Genomic DNA, 8,689 nt, shown 5'->3' on the forward strand with positions numbered 1-8,689 from the left:
ATCAATGATTCAGCCAAACCATTTTGTGTATGGACATAAGGAACAGAGTGCTGAACTTCAATCCCCAGGGCCATGCAATAATCATTGAAAGCACGTGAGGAGAATTTTGCAGCATTGTCCATGTGAATTGACTTAATTCGACTTTCTGGATAATGGGCTTGTAACTTAATGACTTGCCTCATTATCTTGGCAAATGCATGGTTTCGCGTGGATAGAAGACACACGTGTGACCATCGTGTAGATGCATCAATTAGAACCATGAAGTACCGGGAAGGTCCAAATAATGATTGGATGGAACCACAAATGTCTCCTTGAATACGTTTAAGAAATTGAAGTGGTTCAACTTGTATTTTGAGGTGAGAGGGCCTCAAAATTAGCTTTCCTGTGGCACAAGATGTGCACACAAAGTCTAAAGATTGAGGAAATTTTGACTCAAGTAAATTATGACCAATGGAATTGCTAGTAATTTTTCTCATCATCCTGATCCCGGGATGGCCAAGGCGATTATGCCAGGTTTGAAATGCATCAACATTCTGAAAAATTACTTTGTACGCAACATGTTCTACGGGGTTGATGTACATATAGTACAAACCAGACGATAGAGAAGGAATTTTTCCATGTACCTACTTGCCATATCCGTGATCTTTGGTGAAGAGTAGATACTCCTCTTTGTTGTCTTCATGGGTTTCAATGTGAAAGCCATTTTTACGGATATCTCGATAATTGATCAGGGTACGTGATGAGACGGGATACAACAAAGCATCCTCAATTGTCACTTGTGTACCGCCTAGGAGGGTAAATATGGCACGTCTGGTGCCAACGATTACTGTATCGCGTCCAGCGATAGTTAGAATATCTCCATTCATCTATTTCAGAGTTTGAAAATATTTCATCTCCCTCAGTATGGAGTTTGTGGTTGCACTATCCACAAGGCATAATTCCTCTTCCATTGGATTGTCACCGTAGAGAACTATATATAAGACAAAGAACTTTCAATAAGAAAAATCTCATGTAAATACATAGAATACAATCTTATTTATATCAAATATGTTGGTACAATTACAATCTTATTATATCAAATGTGCTGATACAATATAAAGACAACAACAATACTTATGTTCTTACTACAACATCACAAATGGACATAGCTAAATAGATCACTAAGGAGATTATGGGACTAGTCGAAGTCTCCAAACACGTCGTTTGAGATATACTCAATCATCATGTTCTCCGTGTCAACAAGGTCCTCTGGCTTATGGAATGCCACGGTGTTGCTCGATCTCGGAGGAAACATCATGCGAACTACCGGCTCCATTGGCGTTGTCTGGATGAAGGTTGAAGTTGGCTTCGAACCTTTTCCCTTGAGGTCCTCTGCGTCCCTAAGATTGTTGGTACAACATAACCAGATGCTTTGGGATCTTGCACTTGTCAGTGCGGTGCATGTAACATCCACACTTGTTGCAAAGCAGAGATTTATCATGCTTGGGCTTTGAAGTGCCTTTTCCCTTGTCTGAGTTCCTAGACCTCCTGTTCCTATTGCGCTTTCGCTTGTTCTGGAAATTTGATTGATTGCCCCTAAAGGCACCATCAAACTTCTGTCTATTCGCGACATTCATATGAACTTCAGGTAGAGGTTGTGCCCCAACTGGGCATTGAGAGCCATTCTTAGCGAGTAGCTCATCATGCTTTTCAGCTTGAAGTAACATATGAATAAGCTCGGAATAGACAGTATAGTTGCGAGCACGGTATTGCTGCTGGAGGATCCTGTCTGAAGGGAGCATAGTAGATAAAGTTTTCTCTATCTTCTCCGCATCAGTAGGTTCCTTCTCGCAAAAGAGCAGTTTGGAACTTATCTTATGAACCTTGTGGTTGTACTCACCGATGGACTTGAAATCCTGAAGACGAAGGTGAGTCCAATCATGGAGTGCTTCTGGCAAGACGACTGCTTTCTGTTGTTCATATCTCGTTTTGAGGACTAGAAACAAAGTATTGGGAGATTCCTCCTCTAAGTACTCTGACTTTAGATTTGGGTGAATATGGTGCCTTATGATGTATAAAGCAGCATAGTTTTGCTGTTCAGTCAGCAGCGTGGCTTCGGCCGGTAGAGGAGTCTCCGGATCCTGGATTGCACGTGCTATCCCACGGGAAGCAAGACTGATCTTGACGTCCATTGCCCATGTAGGGTAGTTGTGGCCATTGAGGGCAAGCTCCTCAAATTCTTTTGCAGTCATCGTTTATCGTCGGCGAGGCCTCTCGGTGCTCTCGGCAGAGCGTGCTGATAACGTGTTTAGATGAAAGATCAACTTGTATTGATTGATAGAAACAATACAACTTATATATGTTTGAAAGAGACACATCACACAAGACGCGATGGTTAGAACCGATGCAATGGTTAGAAGAGCGGGGAAAGAGAGACGCGTCGGTTGCCACAAGGCAACTGTATGCCGCAGGACAAGGGGAGATTTCCCTCTAATTACTACAAACTAATTAATCACAACATGTAAAAGTCAGTGGTGGTATCTGCAACCAATGCGTATATGCTAGTTTCGCCCTGCCCTGCCAGTGTTTACTAGACGTTATGTGAGCGTGTACTATAAGATGATGATGTCCGTGTGTATAGATCTATGCTGTAGTTCGTTTCGATAGAAAATATGTATATGCTTTACACATTGATTTTATAAGGTCTGTTTTGGGAAGATGTGCCTTTGTTAGAGCATCTATAGCCAGGCTCCCCAACCCTCCCTCCTCCCCCAGCCCCCTATATGTCTGGACGGACGGCCAAGTCACTGACTCGGTAAAAAAAACTAACTCAGATGCACCCCTCATTCTAGCCGCGGGCGTCCGGACTAATTGGCACTTCTCAAACCCAGCCCGAATCTAAGGCGGGTTTGGGGGAGGCACGGGCGCTCGGGCGTGTCCGTCACGTTGGCCTAGCCCACAGTGGCCCACCCAGACCGCACATCCGGACGAACTGTAGACCAAAGTCAATACTCTCTCTCCGTCCCATCCGCTTCCCGATCTACGACGAGCGACGACAGCAGCGCCATCTCTAGTGGCAGATCTGGCGGCTCTGACGACCGGGAGAGCCTGCTCAACGATGTGGAGCCGGACGTCTTGGAGGACATCACCCTTCGCATCGTGCCGTGGTGGTCGCGTCTAGACTAGGGTGGCAGCGGAAGATTTGGTTCCGTGCCGTCCTCTGTCGCCCGACAACGCAGTGTCGACAACGTCGTCCGACCCTCCCGTCCTTCGCACAACTTCGCCTGCTTCGTGCCCGTCCAGGTACGCCACCTACCACGCCCCTCTCTGTTTCCTTAACCTGCTCCGGATGGCGTACCTGGGCACCGTTGGGTCCTCGTGCCCGTGCGGGCGCTGGCGCGGACTAGTACTCTTGAGTCCAAGGCACGAGCGGCACGTCGTGAGCGCCAACAGGTGAGGGAGTAGACGGAGGCAGGGGACTGGCCACACATCACTGGGTCCATAGGACCATCTCCTCGTGGTGATCCTTCGACGCTCCCTCACGATGATGGAGACCGACACACGCCGGCTCCTGTGCAAGAACGCCGAAGCACTCCGGCTCGCCATCGAGCAGTCGGAGCGTGAGGCTACGGCTGAGACGGCTGCCATGGAGAAGGTGTCCTGGATGGCCAAGGCACATGAGCGCGTGGTCTAGAGAGTGACCGACATCATCTCCTCCTCCCCCGACGACTCCTACCTCACCCGCCCCTTCGGCGGACCCAACTTCAATGACGACGCCCCTCCGCTTACGTTGTGGATGCCTATATGGAGGGGTACAACAATACCAATGAATGCAAGGGGAAGGGTCCGATGAGGAAATGGTGATTTCCTCTACCCTTCTCCGCCTCAGTTTTATCCATGTTTTTTAGTTTTTAGTATGAATTTGCACTGTTCGGCGATGAATTTTGATCATTTTGTGTCGGATGAGTATGTCTGCTAAGCTAGTATGTGAAATTATTTCCGCTAAGAGTGTTCATCATGTTCTTCTACATACTAACTATTTTACGTGTTGCATGAATTTAGGGGTTCGAATATGAGGGAGATGGTTGTGGAAGCAACCAAATGAGGGGTGGCCGGTTAGTGCCCATAGACGCATCCAAACACGTCCGCGAACGTTTGAGGGGTCGGATTACATATATCTGCATGTAGATGCTCTTATTGCACATCTAAATGACACAATGAAATATAAAGACTGTAAAAAACATAAAAAGGGAAAAAAGAAAAAAAGAAAAAACCTGCACGAATCTCCACCAGAAACAATGACATATATATATAGGACTTAGACGTGCAATACTTAGCGCACATCTAGATATGTTTTAGCAAAACCAATTTTATAAATAAATCTGAGGCATGTACTTCCATTTCTAGACATTGAGTATTGGCTAAAGTGAAATTTTTTGTTTGATGTCGACTTCTGTTGTTGCTACAGAGCCAGACCTATGCTATATGACTACCCGCAGAAACGTTTGCCCTCCTGCTGCCAAACTGTTAAAGGACGTCTAGGACGACAAAACTGATAGATGCTAGCTCGCCATTATTGAGTGAAAAATGTGTTTCCCGCGGCCAACAGTGTGTTTTCTGCTGCAAAAAATGTGTTTCGCTTGCTGTCCACACTCCCCCTGTGTCCTTCATAGCCGTACCTAGCTACGAGTCCAGCCATAGAACTTTTGGCCGACGTCTTCTACATTATTTTCAAAGGATGTACAAGGGAAAGAAATCAGTAGATGTTAGGTCGCCATCACCGCGTGAAGAGTGGGTTTCCTGCGGCCAAGAGCAATTATCGGCCACACAATTTGTTGGTTTTTCTCGTTCTCAATATACTGCCGTTTGGTGAGAGTTGCGCTATGTCTAGCAAGTAGATTCACTGCAAATGCGAGGTCAGGTCTCATGCAATTTGCAAGGTATATGAGCGCTCCAACCGCACTGAGATATGGAACCTCGGGTCCCAATATTTCTTCTCCATCATCCCTTGGCCTGGACGGATCTTTCTCTATGTCTAGAGAGCTGTTTTGAATCGAGATCGAGAGAGGATCGAATGAATCAACTATCAATTTCATTGAATGATTCTCGGTATATATACAAGGGGAACAGACACGATCGAGAGATGCGACTGTTCGTAGAGGTGCAAGGGGAGAGGTGCGACGGTTGCCAATGCAACTGAAGTACAGATTACAATGGGAGGATTATCTCTTTAATTAACCTATTAATTTAATCCTAACACTCCCCCTAATCCTTCCTTGTCTTTGCAACCGACCATCTCTGGAATCATCCTTGAATTAACTCTTCTCCAAAAACCCTGTGGGAAAAATGTGAGAAGTATTGCAGTATGATATGTTGCTAAAACTCCTTCAAACCCAGTGGGAAAAATAAGGAGAAAATGGTGCAACATATAATGGTTATTGTCTCTTTTAACTCAATACGAAAAAACCCATAGAGTTCAGAGGACAATAAATATGTCGTATATACTTTCCTAAAAAACCCGGTGGGGAAAACTGAAAGTATGACATATGATCTCATGTTGATATTACCTCATTAAAAACCTTTATGAGAACCTGTAAAGTAAACTCATGAAGGGAAAAAGAGTATAATATAATGCACTGAACATGAACAATTCAGGAAGATACTCCCCCTGATTTTTGCAAAATTCGAAGCCGTCACCTACCAATTCCATGAACACATTTCTGGAACATAGAAGTTGGTAGAAACCCGATGAAAAAATCAGTCGTATGATTTGACTTGCAAGATATGCAATATAGTGATATTGCTTATTATGTAACCTATTTGCATCCGGGCAACACAAGAAACATTATCGTTGAGATAATGGTTGGTGGATGTAGCCATGAGGTCTGTTTCGAAGACTCTTCATGAGAGGGCTACCACGCCTAGTAGGAACACTAAGCTTGTCTATGATCTGACATAGTGGGGATCTGATCGATGTACCCAATGATATCGGTGTTCACATTTTTGTGAAACTGAAAACCAGGACAAGATGCTTGATGCCTTGGAGATATCAAAAGATATTCTTGAGCACCAACCAATTGTGTTTGGTGGATCCAATGGCATTATGGAATGTTGAGTCCCAATATCTCATTTCCATCATCTCTTGGTCTAAATAGATCATTCTCTATGTCTAGAGAATGAACTACCATGAGAGTTATGGATGGATAAGATTTGTCCACAATGAATTTCTCCAATATATTTTGGATATAGACAACATAGTATACCATAATGTATGAATGAAGGTGCTCAAGTTGTAGTAACAAGCGGTGTTTTGGTTTACCCAAATCCTTCATTTTAAACTCCGTCATTTAGATGATTACATGTGACGTCATTTCAGACACACAAACATGGACAATCATCATTGTAGGAGTAATCCTTGTGTATAAGGAACTCACTACGTCGGTTATACCAAATGTACCGACAATAATAAGCCATATGGTAACTTACTGATTTTACACAATGTATGTTGCGTATTGCATTTCGATTCAGAAGTGAGATTCCATGAGGAATCAACCATATATGTCTGAATCTAGTGACCACATGGGTATGTGATCACTACATCTATCAACTGCAGAGATAGATGGTTTTGTACTGCCAATGATATAAGTTATCGGAAAGAGATTCCACCTCTGGAGAATAGTTGGGTATCTGCGTGAACCCTTGTGCTACAATGCTTGCTCTATGTTTCACCACCTTATTGTTCTCAATTCTTTTTCCAGAAGAAAACTGGTGTAGGTATTGCTTATGAATACCTTCCCATTATTGAGCAAGATCATTTCTACCTAGATTATACCCTTTGCTTGAGTTCAGTCCAAGTGTTGTTCACACTTTTCCATGGCCATGGTCTTTGGACCTGAATCATGTGAAAGGTTTTGCAATCTAGTTAAGAAATGTATGTCGACAATTGTAGACTTCCGGTTATTTGATTCTCCAGAATCTATATATCAATATATAGTTGATGGAAATATCGTTACCCATGGTGACTACTCGCAATTTCCCAATGCGATTGAGTCGGGTATTCCGATGTCCCGGTCATTGTGTGCACTCTGACCTGGGTTGGTGGAGGTTTCCCATCCACTGGGTGTATACTACCCATTAGGTGTCTGTCAACATGAAGTTGACCTGCATTTACTGATTCAGAGGCCTTGATATCCTTGCTTGCAAGAAGCTGAATCCTGATGTACTATTGTCATACTTCTCCCCCTGTTGCTTTGAACGAGGAGTTGAGTGGTTTTAGATGGTACCTCCACTCTTTCTGACATATTTTTGCAGGATTGTAGGATTGCGTGACACCTTTATAGTCAGTAAATGAATCTGGCAGGTTATTTGCAATGCGTTGCAAATCTTCTGAACGCATGGTTCAGATCTTTGAGTATGTGGATTTGAGGCAGATAATGTGTTGAACAATCCACTAATTTCCTGGCATTCTTTATGGTACTTGAAATCTCCCCCTAATGCCTGGAAATGTTCCTCATTGAATCAGCATACTAGCCTTGAATAACTCCCCATGCCAGGGGCTCGAGGTATTGACGGAAATACAGTTATTCCTCACATAGATCCCAACTATATGTTGAGGAGCCAATGATGTATGCCGGGTGGTGATATCGGTATGCAACCGAATTACCGCAGATAGGAAATACTTGGTAGATATCCACATATCAAAAATAGAGTGGAATAATATTATGCAGTTCTGTCATGAGCGTGTAAAACTGCATGACTCCAACGTAAAGTTGGTAAGTTGCAATTCCAAAGTAAAGATAATGCAATGAGCTTAACACTTTGGATAGGATTCTACCAAACCATTTTGAGTCTAAACATTAGGATAAATTGCTAAATTTCAATCCAAGGGCCATAGAGAAGGCACTCAAGGAGTATTTTGCAATGTTATCCATTCGATTTGCTTGAAATCGATGTCAGGATAATGAGCCAATGGTTTCGTGTGAATAAAGCACACACTTAAGACCATCATATAGATATGTCTTTTAGAACCATGGAATACCTAAATAGTCTGGTCAATGGATGGGAAGAGCCACTTCCCTCAACTTGATGCATTCAACGAGTCTGAGTGGTTCAACGTAGACTTTAAGGTGTGCGAGCCTTAAAATTAGCTTCCCTGTGTTACTTGCAGCGCACATAAAATCCAAATTGTGTTAGTATTTAGCATCAAAATAATCATAAACTACTGGAATTGCTGATAGTTTTGATTTCAACCCAATGTCTCGATGACGAAGGCGAGTATGCCAAGTTTGTCATGTACAAGACACTCAGGAAAACTATCTCGTACGCAACATGTGCTACGGGTTGTGCTGTATGTGTAGTACAATCTAGATGATACACAGAGAATGTGCTTGCCATATCCGTTGCACATGGTAAAGAGAAGTTATTTCTCTTTGTTGTCATCATAAGTTTCGCTATGGAAACTATTTTGACGGATACCTCCATAGTTTAGTAGGGTACGAGTTAATCCCGGGAAGCAATAAAGCATCCCGATGTTACTCGAGTACCCACAGGGATAGTAAATATGACTCGAGTTGAGCCAACAAATACCTCATCGCGTCTAGCGATTTAAAAATATCTCCTTTCTCTCAATGAGAGTAGAAACATTGGACTTCCCTGAGTATAGAGTTTGCGGTGCATATGTCCACAAGGCACATATCATTTTTCATCGGAT

The 8,689-nt window shown here is 43.3% G+C and overlaps 1 pseudogene; it reads right to left on the reverse strand.

Moving 5' to 3' along the window:
• Positions 1–1,177: 1,177 nt before the first annotated feature.
• On the reverse strand, positions 1,178–2,231 carry LOC147967566 (uncharacterized; annotated as a pseudogene).
• Positions 2,232–8,689: the final 6,458 nt, after the last annotated feature.

The sequence above is a fragment of the Triticum urartu genome, chromosome 5A (genome assembly GCF_056163025.1).
Source record: "Triticum urartu cultivar PI428250 chromosome 5A, HENAU_Tu73, whole genome shotgun sequence".
Classification (NCBI taxonomy): domain Eukaryota; kingdom Viridiplantae; phylum Streptophyta; class Magnoliopsida; order Poales; family Poaceae; genus Triticum; species Triticum urartu.